At 31.5% G+C, this 5,529-nt stretch overlaps 1 long non-coding RNA gene across 1 annotated transcript; it reads right to left on the bottom strand.

The window, feature by feature from the left end:
- Positions 1–4,218: 4,218 nt before the first annotated feature.
- On the bottom strand, positions 4,219–5,066 carry LOC130496386 (uncharacterized). Its single transcript, XR_008935497.1, has 2 exons — positions 4,711–5,066; positions 4,219–4,579 (listed from the first exon to the last, which is right to left on the bottom strand). It is a non-coding gene; the product is annotated as an uncharacterized LOC130496386 (long non-coding RNA).
- Positions 5,067–5,529: the final 463 nt, after the last annotated feature.

Here is a 5,529-nt window from a genome sequence, read left to right as displayed (position 1 = left end):
AAAATGACCCGCACATATATGTTACAAAGATAGATTGCCTAAATATTATCTTAGCTCTATTAATGCTTTTTGGGAAATGCACATTCACAAAATATCCACAACTTCATGAACTGCCCTAAGATATTCTCTAACAATAAAATTTTGCACATACCCTGCTGAGCTTCTCTTATAAATACAACCAATTAGATCGACTTAAATTGCAACCATTTCGACGCATAAAAAAGCAATATGAATTCTATTATGCCGTTTACACTATTGAGTGATGTGAAGCCTTTCAAATCGGCTGGAAGGTTCATGTGAAAGTGTTACATACTTGGAAACAATACAACTCCATCTCTGGAGAAACACTTGAAATGATATTATCAAATGAGTGTGTATGTTTTTGAGTATTTCATTGTCATGTTTCAATAGTATTGAGTATATTATATTATATGTTGACATTTGAACCATGACATTACTGACTATCATCGATTTCTTATATGAACATGTAACAGGGATGCAAAATTCATGCTTCTGCAAGAAGACGTACCTGGAAAGCAAGGGAGACTTCTACCGGTTGGAGTGTGGAGAAATATTCAAAATTTCTTACTAAGTCCTGCAACATGAATGTGAAAACCAACTAAACATTCCTATAAGATGTCCTTTGTTCATAATACAATAATCACCAAATCCAATCATGTGAACGAGGAGATGTTTTTGAGTTTGGTCGATTTTCAGTTGGTTATGAGTGGATCACTTCAACCATGTTTCCTCATTGGCATTATTTACAATGATTTCATTTATTTCTGGTTAAATCCTTGGTTAACGAAGTTATCTAACAAATTTAATTGTTTAATTTAGATTTGTAGACGTTGTTGGTGAGGTTGTTGAGTTGGGAGAGCTTGAAACAATTCAGTGTCAGACAAACCAAGGAAGAAACTTGAGTTCCATCTGCGAGACATCAAGTCTGATCCATAAAATATATATTTATAATCTTATAAGTTTTGTATGATTTTAATATAAACGTTAAATGTTAATTATGTTACTCATCTTTTATGTGCAATACAGTGATTCAAAGATTCCATCTTGTTTATGGAAAAAGTACTCAGAGATCGTGTATGAAGGTTGCACATAAAACGAAGATCAAAATGAATATTTTTCTAATCAAATTTGCTAAGATCGGAAAGTTTGATTTATATTCTTAAACTGTATTTTTCATAAACTAATGATTATGTGAGTAGTTGGCTTTATTCAATATAAACTGGTTTTGTATTTGATAGGAGAAATACAAGTGTGCAATGCATTCGAAGCGTCTGACATCGTGTAAATCCTCCCATAGCAGCACATTCAAAGAATTGTAAGGAGTCGTTCTAATAGTATAAATTTACATTTCGTATCATTAGCTTTTTAAGGGTCATCAAATTATTAATATGAATACACTGTAAAGGTTTAATGAAGAGGAGAAACCCCTTGGCCTTTGCGAGACAAGAGATGAAAAACTTGAGCTCGAATCTGTTAATGGTGTGCAAGATAAGTGTGACAAATGGCTGTTATCCCCACAAAGAAGCATCCGTGAATTAACAGGATGTCTTGAGGTTAGTGATGTTGTTAACATTATGTTTCATTGGTATGTTTTGTTAATAATTTTTATCTCTTCCAGTCATTTGTAATTTAAAACAGTCCTAATTGTCTACTTGAATCGTAGGCTGAAAAAAGCTTTGTCTTGTGTAATGTTTATGAAATTGATTCAAACTGGGGATGATATTACTCTGGTTGTACGACATGCAACAAAGAGTCTTTTAAGGTGGGAAATTATGTGGAGACTCTTAACGGACAAGAGATTACTCCGCATATTGGTGGTGTGAGGTATGCAAGGAAAATGTTACTTCTGTTTCCCCAAGTTAAAAGATAATTGTTATTATGTTACACAATTATCTCGATTATATAAGTATACATTCAAGATGTTTTAATACATTTTTTTAGGTTTAAGCTTCATTTGATGGTGAAAGGATGATACCCGAGAACCAAACTCATGGTTCTCGACATGGTAGCAAGGGGATTGATTACTGAATCTGCTACAAAAGATTTAAATGGTTCTTTTGACGAGGTACATATTCATAGTCATGTTTAATTTTTCTGATTGAATTGGAATATTGAAACATAATTTGAGTTTTTTTATCAGCTTGAAGATCATGATGACTTGTCTGACGCAATAACTCAGATTGTTGGCAAGACTTTCACTTTTGGAGTCTATGTTGAGAAGGAGCGCATTGTTTATGATTCTGAGATTTACAAGGTTGGTTGGGTTTATAAAGACAGAATGAAATGCTTAACAATGACGACACTCAAACTGATTCTCTTTCAAACAAATCAGTGACATTTACAAGTGGTGAAAATATATATTAAATTTTGTCTTTATGGAATTTAAAGATTTGTTTATTGTTAACTATGAATTTGATTTGAATATATTTAAAATGTCTTAGAGTGTTTTACTTCTCAATGATGGTTAAGATAACACCGAGGTAATTTCTATTCCATCCACTAAGTGCAAGGATGATTCCATTGGTGCACTTGACATCTTTTCATCGACCAGGAATCTGCGATCAAAAGTAGTCAAAGTGGAGAAGATGCAAAAGCTTTAGAAGAATTTGAGCAAGAAGATTTGAAGCAATGTCGTCTTTTTTTAATTTTGTTTTGATTTTTAAGTTTTATTTGATTTGATTTTATTTTGAGTTAATTGTGTTCATTGTATTATTGTTTGGCTTTTTGAAATAAGAAATAATATGTTTTTTGTTACTACTATTATTTGATTTTCATTTATACAATGAAAAATATTAAAATAAACATTAAACTATATAGTAAAGATTCGTTATAATTTTTGAAATATATTTTGTTTATAAATACAATAGTATGTATAGATTCTTCTCACATTTTATAACTTTATTTTTGGTTTTTAATTGAATATAGAAATCTGGCTTCAAAAAAATTAATAAAGTGCAAATTTTCAAACAACACAATGTGAAATATATGAAAAAAACGTTCTATAAACTGGAACTCTATATGCTCTCCAAGACTGTAATGAAAAATGTCAAATATATATATATATATATATATAAACACGAAATGACAAATATATATAAACACGAAATGAAAAATATCATAGATATTTATATGAAATTTAGAAAGGAGAAACTCTTGTTTTCAAAGCTCAGATCAAAATCTTTATAAAGAGAGTTAGTTCCTACAGTTCCTGTAGTCTGTAATTTGATATTTGGATGCTGATAAAATTTTAAGCTTGCTAATTATTTCAGTAGTTTATTTTGTTGTTGTCATACTACCTACTTATTTTTCCACATGAGGGTTCGCTTAATTCATAATTATTGTGAACAATACACAAAAGGAAAAAGAGTTGAAAAAGGTTGATGGTGCAAACTGAGCATTCAAGAATGGTGCCCAATTATATGCACAGCATCTTTCTCAGTCATCAACTATCTTTCTTTAATTCAGTTTAAGAATCTTTTCATGCTTTAATTATTGAGTTAACTATTATTGTTTTCTAGAAAAAATTGTGTTATAAAAGATGTTCTACTGCTCTGATCTCTATTCATCTAACGATTTTGAATATAAATTTTCTATGATGTAAGTCTTACATTGATTTTATAACAAATATGTTCAGGTTTTACCGAAATAGAAATTGTCTCACATAGCACTGAGATATACCTTTTTCTCTTAAAAAAACACACATTTTTTTCTCCAAAATAGCATCATTAGAAGTTAAAAAGATATTTTAATTACAGTTTAGTATTTATGGTTTAGTAATTAGGAAATGTGGTCAGGATAAAGACTTAGAGTTTAAATAAGTTTAGTCACTTTACCATTTAATTAGTGATATTTTCGGAGTTTTTCTCTTTGTGTGATATTCTTGTCATATATCATTTGTCGTGCTATCTAAGAAATTTTCCCTTACGGAAATGAACTGAAATATTTGTTGATAATAAGATTAAGCCTAAATTTCTGTTATTGGTCAACACTTTAAAATGCGGTCCAGATTGCAGCACAAATTACAAGTACGCAAATACAAATATTGTTCATGGATCTTTATAGTCAACTCAAATTCTCATATTATATATATTTCGATTCTTGCGAGTAGAGATTCACGTACATGTAGCAGTGATGATTTTGCTGTCTGGAAATGTTAAGACTTCTATATCCAAAGTGAAATGGGATATAAAATACAAAGATGAGCTAATTCACTCCTTATCATTTTATTTTGAATTGTAACCCATAAAACTAAGAGAAATTTGGAGCTATACCAAGACACTTATGCGTATTTAATGATATAGGAAAACCCAAAAAAACGACATTGTTTGATGTGCGTTAAGACTCTGTTGCCTTTACAGCCTTTCCGAGCCATTAACCCCTATAATCGTAGACCGAGAACATAATGTTCCCTCACAGCTGCTTCAACCCTCTCGAAAGTCTCAGGAGAATCCATGAACATGGTGAACCCGTAATCAGTAGGGGTGGGGACGAAATGCCAGTGGAGCCTTTCATTCTTCTTCCAAACCCCTCGCCACAGACGAAATACGCGATCCATCTTCTGTCAATTATTAGCAAGAACATATTAGATATAGATGCAAACTCTCAACATAATTGAAAAGACAAATTAAATATAGAACAATAGTTATGATAAAGACAAAACTAAGAAGTTAATCGGCTTTGATCTCTGACCTTAAAGAAAAGCTTTTGCAAACTTAAGACTTTCTTCGATTGTACCTCTACTTTGATCGACTGTGTGTTCTTGAAATGATAAAACCGGGCAACTCACTTATATAGAGGCTCGGAGGATGAAGAATTCGATAATATATCAATAATACAATCTTCTGTATGTATAGGACGGAAATCTTTAGTTAGATTTTGTAGAAGATGCACCGTATGCATCAGAGATTTGGTAGAGAGAGATGAGGCGTGCTTATACTGTAAAATCGTTTACCAGTGTAATCTTATACAATCAAAAGCAATTTTACAGTGAACCCCAAATCCTTTATGTTAGACCTAAACCCTATGTCACCCTATTCTCAGGAACTCGAATGGACGAGCCACCGGAGTAGTATCGTCTTATCTCTTACGTTCATTGGTGACAGGTTGGACCAACTTCTCCCTTTTTCCTATTTAACGAATTACGCAAGAGTTCTTTGTTTTGGGCCCAATTACCTCTAAAACTAAACATGATAGATTCGCTTATGAATAAAACTAAAGAGCATTGGGAATAAATAAAAGCTATGTCTCTAAATCTCATCAAAGGGACAATTGCAATATACTACAAACTACTTGTCTTCGGAATTACAACATCGTGTAAGAGTTCCTCTTTGGCGTACAATTGTGGTACCACATCTACTTTATTCTTCAAATATATATATATATATATATATATATATATATATAATATATATATTCACTAGCTGTTCCCAATGAGCATGTCATCCATCATCCTAGTATCCATGTCTTATAATCCCACTAATGAAAAAATGTATATCGTATTTGATGATG

The sequence above is a fragment of the Raphanus sativus genome, chromosome 6, assembly GCF_000801105.2.
Source record: "Raphanus sativus cultivar WK10039 chromosome 6, ASM80110v3, whole genome shotgun sequence".
NCBI lineage: Eukaryota > Viridiplantae > Streptophyta > Magnoliopsida > Brassicales > Brassicaceae > Raphanus > Raphanus sativus.
This window is presented reverse-complemented; position numbering and strand designations above follow the sequence as displayed.